Here is a 12834-nt window from a genome sequence, read left to right on the forward strand (position 1 = left end):
TCGTGACACGTTTGTCGGTGTCTTCCAGGAGATATTTGCTTTATTTTTTGCGTCTATCTACTATGAGACCCAGCTGAGAGGTCCGTAGGCTGTCATGAGTCCTCCAGAAAAAATACGGATGATCTGCAGAGTTCACTGCATGTCTGAAAGCAGCTTATATGTTCTTTGATACGGTCTTAATCATAATTCATTCAGTATATTATGCCTCTAAAAAAAATCTAATGTATCCATCATCTCCACCCCCCAAAGAAGATCCAAATCACAGAAGAGGTCGTCAGGAAGAGTCCGGACATCACAGATCGTCTGAGGCTGCTGGAGCAGGAAGTGGCCCGTTACAGAGAGGAGTCTGGGAAGTCCCAATCCGAGGTGGAGAGGCTAATGGCTGCTCTGAGTGATGCGGAGACGGACAAATCATGCAAAGAGAGGAAAATCTCAGATCTTGAGAGGTGAGGGTCAAAGAATTCAGCGACATATTCATATCCATCACAGGACAGCATCTGGGTGTCCTCAGATAGCAGAGTCCCTCGGAGTGACCGGATCTTTGCGGGATCTCAATTCATTCCTAAGTGCTCTATTTATAAAGGAGTAATCCACCAGACATAAACTGTGGAGATTGCGTCCTCCCAGCACTTGAAACCACTTCCATGTTGTCATGCTTCGTGCCTGATGTAATCACACTGTAGAAATGAATGCTGTGGCCCACATGTATATGCATGTGACGTTTTTAATCATTTGGCCTAATGTCTTTTTTCTTTCTTTTTTCTCTGTATTAATGTCTGCAGACCTGGGTAAGTAGTTCTTAATGTGGATGTGAAATGTACCATCATAATACCACCACCACTGTCCAAAGCCATTACTCTTGACATCGTGCCATGACTGTTGAGCAGATCTAAACCTCCCCAGGTATTAAGTTGGAAATTGGGGCGTTTTGGCTCAGATTGGATTCCCAGAAAGCTCAGAGTTGACTATCCCAGTGGGACAGTTAACGCACAATGCATTTACCCCAAACTATCAAGTTCCTCATTCCTGCTTCAGCAATAACACAATGAGAGGTTTTATATGTTCCCTGATTTATATGACCGGAGACATATAGCTCCTCTATTGTATTGGATTCTGCGAATCTTCTTCACATTTCATTGCTATCACGAGTGCTGTCATGTGTGTTTTCCTCATATCATACTCATTCAATGATGTGTCTGTAAACTCAATTTATGTGCACTTTTTTCTTTCTGTCTTTGCGTTGGAGAAAATGCATACATGTGTGTGTGTGAGTGTGTGTGTGTGTGTGTGTGTGTGTGTGTGTGTGTGTGTGTTTGTTACAGAACTTGCCAGGCAGGCAGCCAGCGGCATGCCAGTGCGAGGTGGTGTATCCAGCCCAGACACTGGTTGTTTATACTGTTCTGTTTATTACTCAATTATCATCTGATTTATGAATTGGCAAGGTTGGGATATGTGCCCAAATGAATGGTTGTTTAGTGCCAACGTAGATGCACTGCATATGAGTGTGTGTGTGTTTGTATATGTGTGTATGTATGTGAGGCATTCAGCTGTTTGCTGGTCAGTGTGTCTGTGCATGTAGATTGACAGTGTTCCCCAGTGTCTCTGTTGCTGGATATCCAACTGCGTGGAAGAAGCCACGAGTGTGAAGAATAAAAAAAAAAGTGCAAAGACAGAACTCTTTACACACATTGACTCCATCAGGTGTGTTAACGCTAGCTATGGTTCTGAATGGTTGAGAGTGAATCTGGAAGGGCTGTGAGCTCTGGGTGCAGCGCAGTTTCCTGCCTCATTCATTACCCGTTTTACAGACTCTGCACTCTGGCATGGAAACCATGTGCTGAGTCAAACGCTGTGGGAACACATGAGCGCGGAGGATAATGGGGATACAGCAGCTCCTGCAGAGTTTCTATCCTCCCTGTTTCCATGCATGTGTGTGTGTGTGCATCACGTCGCCATATCTGTGTCTTCATGTGTGTGCCTTCCCTATGCAGCTGTCACCAGAGTGTCGGTCTGGGCCTTTATTTCCTGGATCAGTCACTTCTCCCCTCATTGGCATGTCCATCTTATCAGGGCTGATGTCTCATTAGTGTCAAACAGTCTCTAATGAGATCTAATGATCAGTCTAACCCTAACCCTGACCCTTGCCCCTCTGGTCAGCTTGCACAGGTCAGAGGTGAAAACACCAGTTTTTACAATGCTGCTTTAAACACACATAGTGTAACATCCTGGTGCACAGTATGCATTTGTGTGACTGCAGGAGAGATAAGTACACACAGTTATTGTACTCTTGATCTGCCACAAGGCCTAAAAATGTGTGTTTCCGTACACATGTGGTGTATGACAGCATGGGCGGATGAGTTTCTGTGCTCTGATTGGACTTCTGTTTCCGAGTGTGTGAGATGTGTCCGGGCAGAGGATGAATGTCTTTTTAATCAGACTGTTTCTGTTGGAACCGGCTCAGATGGCCCGTTAACCACCGTGCGGACGGAGCGAGAGGAGAGCAGATGAGGAAACAGACACTTTCTCATCCAGTTGGCAACGCAGCAAAGAGTGTCAAAGGCGAATGTAGTCAGCGGGTCATTGTAATAAATATCTTCCAGCACAGAGGAGAATCACTCGGCTATTTCATGGCTTAGATCTCGTGGTGCTCCGCTGCAAGTCATCAGTAATAACATTAGGCGTTTTTTTTTTTCACTGTTATGTGTGTAGGTGTAATTCTTGGCTTATCTCACTAAGGGATCAATGACACTGAACAGGCTTCGCATTTGCATCAGCTGTTCACACTAACGCCAATAGTTGCTGAACAGAGCTCTGAAAGCCATGGGTGCTTATCTGTAGGAGCACTTTCTGTGAACTAAAATGGAAAAAGTAGCTGAAGTAGCATGTGTGACCAAAGTAGTTCTAACATTGAGATTAGGCAAAAAAAAAATCATAATTCATTATCATAATTGTATTATTTAAGTTAATTGGCATAGAGCAAGTCCATGTCCCATCCATTAACATGGAGGAGTCTGAATTTATACTGAAGCCAGCCACCAGGGGGCGATTGAGTCACTTTGGTTTCACTTTCGGAGAGCAGTCATGCGGCCCATTACACACAGGCTGTGTTCTCGTATATTGTGAGGATGTTACAGTCCTATACTTTTTCAGTGATGTGACGGCTGAGGGAAAAATACAGTCTCACCGTATCACAGCTACAGACGCGGTAAGCACTGTGGTATGTAAGGGAGGGCTTCAGGGGTAGGGAGTGTGTGTGTGTGTGTGTGTGTGTGTGTGTACCTATGTATAGATGTCTGTTCGGACCTGTGTGTTTAAAGTGAGACTGGGGAGAATGATCTGAACGATGCTGGCTGTGAAGAATCACAAGTACTGACAAATATCTGTACATTCACACACACTTTATTCATACAATCATAGTCAGACACCAAAACGCACAAAATAATTTCTCTGCCTGAAAATATTTGTAAACGGTATATTTCTGTCCCTTGTGTCCGTGGAATTCCAATGGTAATTTAGTAAATGTCAACTTCATGTTTTGTTGTGTGTATTTGCACCAGCACCGACATATTTTGTCACATTTAAACACAAAGAAACAAGCTATTTCTTCCTTTTTTAACCTCCTTAATCTGTCAACACACACATGCATGCCCGCAGGCACATGCACACACACACACACACACACACACACACACACACACACACACACACACACACACACACACACACACACACACCCAAGCACTACACACAAGTGAAATGTTATTTGTATTGCGATAAGACCAGACATGTCTTTGCACCATAAAGCATTTATCAGTAATAAACAAACGTGCTCTGTTTGGATCTCTCAACACCGTATCCAGACAAGTGCCTCAGATAAAGCCTCAGACTCCCCGTGTTGACCCGACTGCCTCACGCTACACTTTCATATTTCCTCTGTGTTGTCTCCCTCCTCGCTCTCCTTTCCCTTTTGCACTACGGAGAGAAAACATATTTCATTCAGATCATATCAGCCTTTTTCTTCCATCGCAGTCCCTGTCTGCTTCAAATCAAAGGGTTTTGTTCCACTTTGCTGTTTATTAAAAGAGCAGAAGAGGAGACATACGAATTAAGAGTTATGAAGCTGGAGATCAAAATCTGGAGTTTGTTTTTTCTTAAAAGGTTATTACTGCTCTTAACCTTTATTTACCCAGAAAAGTCAACAGAGAGAACATGCCCTTTTCCAGCAACACCCTGCTTAGTATTCACAGTTTCCCACATTCAGATCCGAGAGCGGCCCAGTGAGACCGCAGCTTCCTGCTGTCGGCCCCTCGGCAGCTCCACTGGAGCCAGTGGGTTGCTGCTGGTGCCTTGGCTCAAGAGCACGTCGGCAGTAGGCCTTGAGGGAGGTCAGACAATTATTCCCTTATTTTATTTAGTCAATTCCGTCCAAGTGAGGTGTGAGTTAAATGAGAAAAAGAAGAAAATAACTGTGAATGGATAATGGAAAAAAGAATAAAAGTAAGTAAGAAAGGGAGTGAGTGAGGTAGAGAACTGAAAAAAAAATCATGGAAATATGTATAAAGATATGGAAGGTAAAGAAAAAAAAAAAACAGAGCTGTGCTTTCACAGCCAGAAATAAAGCGGAGCTGCTTTTGTTGGAAGGCAGACGTGTGCAGTGCTCCAGGTGGAAGAAGGGAGAGGAAATGTGAAAAATGACTTAAAATTACTGCACTCATGCACACTGCTCTCTATCTCTCACTTCATCTTTCTAAGAAATGTCACTGCAATAAAATACAATTTTCCCCTCATGAATTCAGTAATGAACAAATCACAGCTCCGCTTCATTTTTCACTCACACGCAGCCCGGCCCGGCCGCGCCTCCCTTCACACTCCACGTGCCCTCATTTGTCTGCAGACTGGTCAAAACACCTTATTTCATCTCGCACGGCTGGGTGGATGGGGGTGAATCAAAAGGGACCAGCGCGTCTGCAGGTTTATACACCTGTGCCAGTAGCGGCTGGGTGTGATAGCCGATATGCCCTCATGGCAAGTTTGTTCTCCACGGACATGCATCTGAGCTTGTGAAAACACACACACAGACATCAAAGATCACAGTGTAAGCAAATTCCTCTCCTCCTCCTCCTCCATCTCCTCCTCCTCTTCCTCACTGGGTAAATACGTGTGCAAATGAACACACGCGTGTACAGTGTGTGTGCACAAGTGTGTACATACATATGCTTCATTCATAACAGGATTGAATGATAATCTTTATTTACGCAGCACTTTAAAAAAAATAAAACTCGTAAAAATGATAAAAACTCATAAAATCAACAGCCGAGTCATTACTGAAAGAAATAAAGATACAAACCAGAGACATGAAACGACACAGCTAATAAACTGTGTGTGTAGTTTTATGTAGGGGATATATAAATATTGATATAAATGCGGAGCACTCCCCTCCTGCTCTGTCTTCTCTTATTATCACCAAAAACCCCCCCCGTCAATGGCTTTTGAAAGGTGCTGTTGTGTGTGTGGCAACCTGAGTGTGTTTCAAATGCATTCATCATCGTGTTAGGTGTATTTCACAGTGATTGCACACCAGCATCTTTCAACTGACCTACACACACACACACACCATTCTAAGGGCTGTGACAGCAAATATTTGCCCACATGGGGGGGCAGCTTGTCGGTTCGGCCCAGAGTAAACACACCAGTGTGGATATGGAATAATAATGTGGCGCGTTTTAGCAGCTGCTCGGTCACAGGCTGTTTACAGTGTTGGAGGGTTCTCTTAAGCGCTAATTTGTCACTGTCAGCTTTCTCACACTTTCTGTGCATTTAAAAAAAAAAACAGAAAAATAGCGTGAAGTCCAAAGTGGGAGATGAGAGTGTGTTTTGGTTCTATTTCGAGAGTGTTTGTGAGAGGATATAGATTGTGTGTTAGTGCAGCTGTGTGTGTGTGTGTGTGCGCGCGTGTGTGTCTCTTGCTTCGTGGGTTTTGTGGATTCAGACTGAATCGAACATATTTGTGTTCAGGCGTATTTCTGTTAATATTAATACTTTTTTTTTGAGTTTGCTTCTTCCGTATTTTGCGAAATCATAACACACTCTTGTTATGAGGAGTTAATGAAAATCAATAGATTTTATGGTAAAGACATGAATTTAGTGTTTAGCCAGTGGCTGGAGGGATTATTTTTTCAGACGGTCTGTTGTAATATCCCTCGAGTAAATGTTCTTAAATCTGGCACAAACATTAACTTGGACTCAAATATAAATTGATTGGATTTTGTTGATTGACGGTCAAAGGTTATGGTGACCTCATATTCTTGTGGACATGATTTTTTAGGACTAAATTATAGGTCAAAGATCAATGTCCCTTGTCTTTTTTGCCTTGTGAACTTATTGTCTTGAGAACACCTCAACAGAATCCTTTCAAATTTGGCACAAATATTCCCAAAGACTCGCGGATTAACTGATTCGATTTGAGTGGTCGAAGATAAAAGATCCAGGCCCCTTAACCTCACAAGTCATGTTTAATTACTCAAGTCTGCCTCCAGGGAATATCCTCAGATTTTGACCAGTTGTCGCTTTGACTCAAAGATTAACTGATGAGATCTCTACAGTCAAAAGTCACAGTTACTGTACCTCATATGAGTCTGGGAATTGTTTTTATATTAAGTGAAACTGCACCGGTTGACAGAGGTATACATACGGTGTGGTAATTCCAGTTAGGTGTAGGTGTAATGTAAAGAAATGTAAGTCAGTGTAATGTCTGGAATTATGAGTGTGTGTGTGTGTGTGTGTGTGTGTGGGGGGGGGGGTGCATATGTACCATAGTTCTGTCGTTAAGTATGTTCAGTAAATGACAAGGAGTAGGCTTTAGTGTGGAGGTAAATACACATTCATCCAGGCCGGTTGATACATGGTTTTGCTCTGTAATCAGCTCCTCAATGCACATTGCTGATGGCAGATTTATTATCTTGCGTGTGTCTAAGGACTTGTACGATTTTATGTTGGGGGTTTTTAACACACGCCAATGTATGTGTGTGTGTGTGTGTGTGTGTGTGTGTGTGTGTGTGTGTGTGTGTGTGGATGTACAGAATTAGAAACATGGATATTGGTTTCCTGCATGTGTGTTCCTGTCCCCTTATTTGTCCACTTACTTCTTGCACATATTTAATTATGCATGTGTGTTTGTGTGCATGCTTGTGCCTGCATCTCCTGTCTACGTGTGTTTGTGTGTTTTTGTCGTTGAAAGATTTACACAGCAGTGTCTCACATCAGTCATCAGTCAAGTCTGGTCTTGTCCTTGTCTGCCGTGTTACTGAGACTAGACACATGTGCAGCCCCTGTGTGTGCTGCTTCACACCGTCATCTATCTGTATGATGCAATAAAGAGGCCTTGTTTTAACTCTAAAAAAAAACTGTATAATGAAACAAAATTATAAAACTGTTATGTACTGTGTGAAGCTCATATGAACGTCAACAATACAATATGTATTGTTTTTTAAAAAATAATTTGTATTGTGTATTGTGTGTAGCTTGTGTGCCTACATACAGATACACAACATCATCAAACTGCGTGAGTACGATCCTCTTCATCCCCTTTTTTCTCTATCTGAAGGCAAATCAAGTCTCCTAACATCCAGAAGCAGATGGTTCCCGGTGAGACGAGGAAAGATCCCATGACTGATGGACATCCGCACTCTTTATCGCAGGTTTGAATATATGTGTGTGTGTGTGTGTGTGTGTGTGTGTGTGTCCTTGTTTTTTCATTTATCTCTTCATCGCCCGGAGTGTTCCGATTGGCTTTTACTAATTTCCCCTGCTGCTCTTTTCTCTGATTTCCTTCTCATCTCATCTGAGAACCATTCCTCAGAAAATATTATCTTTTAACCTTCCCACTCAGTTTTATGTTTACTGTCTTCTGCACTGTAACTCTGCTATTTGGAGCAGACAGACCCCTGTTCCAGTCTTTCCTGCCTCACGCACCCCCCCACCCCCCAGTGCATCCGAGAGGCAGCTCTAAGTGGAAGAGACAGACATTTAGTCCGGCAGAAATCGGCTCCAAACGCCAGCCAGGAGCGGCGGAATAATGGCTCAGATGGGAATAGTAAAGAACTGGATCTAGTCCGTCAGGAGAGAGAATGCTAAAGTGCCTATTTTGTTATAATTTAAAAAGTTGTAAACCTGCTTGGGTGTCAACAAGAGTGTCAGCTGTTTGCTCAATAGTGTTTGTGGGTGGGTACTTGTGTACTTCACTGCAAAGGTATGCTCGGGTGTTAATATGCAGAGTGCAGCCATGCCAGGTGGTTCCCAGCGGACCGATGAAGTAGAGCACACCTCGGCTGTATAACTCTCTGGCAAATGGAGCCATGAGCCCTCCTCTCAAATCTGTTTTTGGTGGAGCTATTTTGTTATTTCTGTGTGTGCTGGCAGGCAACTTCCAACATCCTATTTCCTCTTCTAAACCGTGTCTGAGTAGCACACATTAATATCGCTGCAACCTGGAAAGAGGCGCAAGGGCGAGTGCCAGAAAAAGAAGGAAAGTGGTACAGGGACAAGTGCAAGGCAGTAGTGGGATTGATTTCTGGGCGATAGATGACGTCCACAAAACAGAGCAAAATGGAAAGTTTCAGCGGTGGTTGGATTCCTTTTTCTTTTTGTACGTTTGTATTCCAGGTATTATAAAATCTTGGCCAGGAAAAATACTAGTGTGAGAGCAGAGGCAGGAAATCAAGATCAAGTTCAAGTTTATTGTCATTCGCCAATTTGAGAGCCTGACTCATAGTGGATCTTTGACCATGAAGCTGACATCATTATTTAGAATTGAAAACAATGTAAAAACCTTATTTTCAAATAGTCTAATACCACATACAACAGCAGTTTATTTCAATGATAGGAGAAAGCTCACTATCTGTGATTTAAAGACATTCTCGATATTGTCTTTTCATTCGCTGTCTCCCCCCACCCCCCCGCTGGCTCTCGGCCTCCGCTTATCTCTGGGTCCATCAGGAACACAGCACGCTCCAAGGGTAAACACAAACAAACAAGGCCTTTCCTCCCCGCTCCCCTCCGCCCCTCCGTCCAGGAGAGTTTATGTGGGATGGAGAGATAGCATCTCTCCGCTCCATCGTCTCCATCGCGCCACGCTGCACTTCACAAACACAGAGAAAACACACATCGGAAATGTTCACTTCAAGCCTTCAAACAGGCCCTTTATTCCCCTTTTATCTGTAATGGAGAGGCATCAGCGACACTCACTACTTTGTTTGGAGACACATACTGTATGTATGATTGCTGAAAGTCTTTTATTTTTTAAATGGGGACAGTCAGAGAAGATTTGGGAATTTTCTTTCGCTCTCACAGGCTATGTGTGAAACCTCTGGTCCAGGACAAATACTTACATTTTTTTGTACTATTATTAAATAGGAACATAGAGGTTGAAGCTACACACATAACTCTTTTGACAGAGACAGATGTGTGCATGTGTCTGCCTGGATCAGGCTGTGTGGGTGAGTGGTTTGAGTGCGGCGGTATGTGCAGAGCTGAGGATCATAGGTGCACAGCTGCTGGAAATGTGCATTCTCTCACTCTCTGCTCGTTTATTTTAGTGATTATAATCCCTCCATCAAACCCAAAAGGGCCAGACTCCATAATGATCCTTCCCAGGGGCGTAAGGTGATGATTGGTGCTGCAGAGGCAATTATCTTTCCATTTCTCCTCAGTCCCTATATCTCCCTATATCGCTTGTTCCCTTTTTTTCCATTCTTTATTTTCAGCCAACAATGTTCTCCTGTTACTAATAAAACTCAAAACACAGATATGCACTGACACACAGAGAGAGGCATATACAGTTTATATATTTAAATATATATATATATACTGTACATGTGCACACACACACAGGTAGACACAGCTTTCTGGTTAGGTTACGCTTGGGGGTCCAGTAGTCGCAGTCCCATCCCAGTGGGGTGCTTGTGTGTGTGTGTGTGTGTGTGTGTGTGTGTGTGTGTGTGTGCACAAGTGTATGTGTGCGTGCATGCGTGGGTGTCTGTCTACTGGGTGGGGTCAGACCAGTACTTGTTGCTTCTGGTGCATCGGATTACTGCCCGTCTGTCACGTCCAATTACGACGTTGGACTGCTGACGCACACAGCCTCCCTCTGTGTGTGTGTGTGTGTGTGCAGGTGTTTGTCGCTCACCTCCAGCTGTGTCGTGCTGACGTGACGAGCCACAAGTATCCGCTTGTGATTTGCCCGTTCCCCTTTTTTTTTTTTTTTTTGCTCATCCATTGCTCCTGCTTTAGTCAGTATAACATAATTAGTCATTTAATCAAACCCTTTTGGAAATTAACACATAATAAATGTGTATGCATTTATTTCTTGTTTAATATTGATTTTAGAGATAGATTCCATTTTTTTCCATTTCGATCGCCCAAACATTGAACATGTGCTGAAACTTATTTTCTCGTTTTTGATATTTATTAAACACAGTTTATAAGCCGTTCATGTGCATCCTGCGTGTTCCTGGCCCTGTCTCGTAGAATTATATTCACATTAAATTAATTTCACTCGTCCCTCTGGAAGGTAGCTCCGAACGTGGCCTTAAAAGTGTTTACATGACATTTCTGGAACCTATTGTGGTGTTTTTGGCTACTGCGGATTCAGTTACCGAGTGTCTGATTGGTTCAAGCATAGTTTGCACAATCAAAACATGAGTCTGAGTGTTCAGCAACGAGGATTCAACCCTGAGCTCAACTAAACTGCTGTTTGAAATAGAGTCTCGTTGTCCGAGTGACTCCGAGGCTTCTGTGCTGCTCCCAGAAAACGTGTGAACGTGTGAAACGGAAGGTGAGTCAACTCTTAGAGAAAAAGTCAAAAGAGAGATTTTGAGAGAGAATTGTGGGGGCGGAGGTCTTATTGTTCCTGTCCAGTGTTTTCGTTCACAGCTCCTTCACTCAATGTGGAGAAGGATCCATTTCCTCCACTCGCCATAGGAGTCAGAGAGGCCACACACAAACTCCACAAACTCTCCATCTCTTCTTCACTTATCACTCTCTTCTGTCTTGGCAGCGGCTAAGACGGGCTCGGCTTCTTCTAAGAAGGGTCTTGTTCTTCTCTCACTGCAGCTTTTGACTTCCCTGACTCGTTGTTTTACATGGATTGGATTCCTTTTACCAAAGGGACCATGAACTACACTGCTTCCCACATTATCTTTCACCAGCACAGTTTTGTTCCAATGCAAAAACATTTGATTACGAACATGCGCTCAAACAAAAAACATTCTCTCCCTGGTTTTTGTTACTTTGCTTCCGACCCTCCTCCTTGTTGTCCTCCTCTGAAAAAACCTCCCCCTCCCCCCTCCCCAGTTTCCTCTTTTGGCTTCCCAGGATGCCATGCGGGAGACAGCGGAGCGGATCAGGGAGCTGGAGGTGGCACTGAGGGAGAGCATGAACACATCTGCACACAGGGAGGCTCTCTGGGCGCAGGAGGAGGCGGCTCGGGTTCAGGCCCAGAGAGAGGTTGACCTGACGCTACACACACACGGACGGGGCATTTCAGATGCAGCACACACATGCACACACACTCTGACACATGGATAGTTGCATGCATCTTCACACACCTGGCCCTTGGAGTGCAGGTATCAGGTCACCAACGGACCAGGGAGAAAATGTTTGGGGGAAATTGCACCCCCATGTGGCCAAGAGTGTCACTGCATGCAGAGTGTGGTTCATGAGTGACTCTTAATCACTTTTATACGCAGCCTTTTAAACAGCAAAAATCCTTATTACTACATGTATAGTTTTCTTCTCCTTCCTGGAATCCGTAAAGCCGTTTTACTTCTAAAAACTTTTTTTTTCCTCTGGCGTTGATTTGCTCAGTCGACGCTGAAATTTAAAACTGGAAGAAATCATCACCCCCTTTCATTTCACGTCTCTAATTAAGTTTGCTGTTGCATGCTTGCAAATGTTAACACATGTTTGACTTATTGTGAGTTTGTGTGCATGTAATTAGAATTCATTAACAAAGCTTAAGACTTCGGGCTTGTAGTCTTGATGGAGCACAGGCTGCCTTTTCTGCTCTTGCATGTGCTGCTATCTGTCTGTCTTTCTGATTGCCAGCTGGCTGGTCTACGTCTTTAAGTGAGTCCAAGAAGGTTTATGTGTGTGCTTTTGTGTGCGTGTGTGTGTGCGTGTGTGTGTGTGTGTGTGTGTGTGTGTGTGTGTGTGTGTGAGTGTAGGTGTGTCTGTGGTGGGAAAGAGAAACAGGGCGAAGGAGTGTGTTTCCTCTCGGTGTGAGTGTGCATTTGAATGAGAATGACCTTGCATTACTTATGCGTGCCACAAGTAACATGAGAGCATTTCGCGGTTAAAACAAGAACCAACTTTTTCAGGAAAAATGGTGGCTGTATTGCTTCAAACGCAGACATAATGTTCCTATACTCAATCACCGCCACAGTCACATTAAAACACAGAAGCTGATAGAGGAGAGCGTGGACGATGAAGAGAGGATATTGGTGGAGAGAGTAGGAAAACAAAAAAAGGGTCAAACCTAGTTGAAAGAAATCAGTGAGTGGCTACGCTAACTGTGTCTTATTTCCTCCTCTTATTCACAATTTCTGCACGTTGTTGGCTCGGTTGGATACTTGCGTTCATCAAACAACAATCGAATCCGCCGAGCAGTCCAGAGAAGACTTTATTTATGTTTGTCTGACTTTTTTTTGCGTGCACAGGAGTGGATGATTCAGCTCTGACCCGAGTTCACCCATGTGTAGCCAATCAGGGAAATCCTCTCTTAACTTGTGACACATTAACACTCATTGACCCCCGAGAAGTAATCGTCAGGTTACTTTC

The 12834-nt window shown here is 43.7% G+C and overlaps 1 pseudogene; it reads left to right on the forward strand.

Moving 5' to 3' along the window:
• LOC133005553 (ERC protein 2-like) overlaps positions 1–12834 on the forward strand; it is a 108613-nt pseudogene that overhangs the window by 59283 nt on the left and 36496 nt on the right.

Source organism: Limanda limanda, chromosome 7 (genome assembly GCF_963576545.1).
Source record: "Limanda limanda chromosome 7, fLimLim1.1, whole genome shotgun sequence".
In the NCBI taxonomy this organism is placed as follows: Eukaryota; Metazoa; Chordata; class Actinopteri; order Pleuronectiformes; family Pleuronectidae; genus Limanda; species Limanda limanda.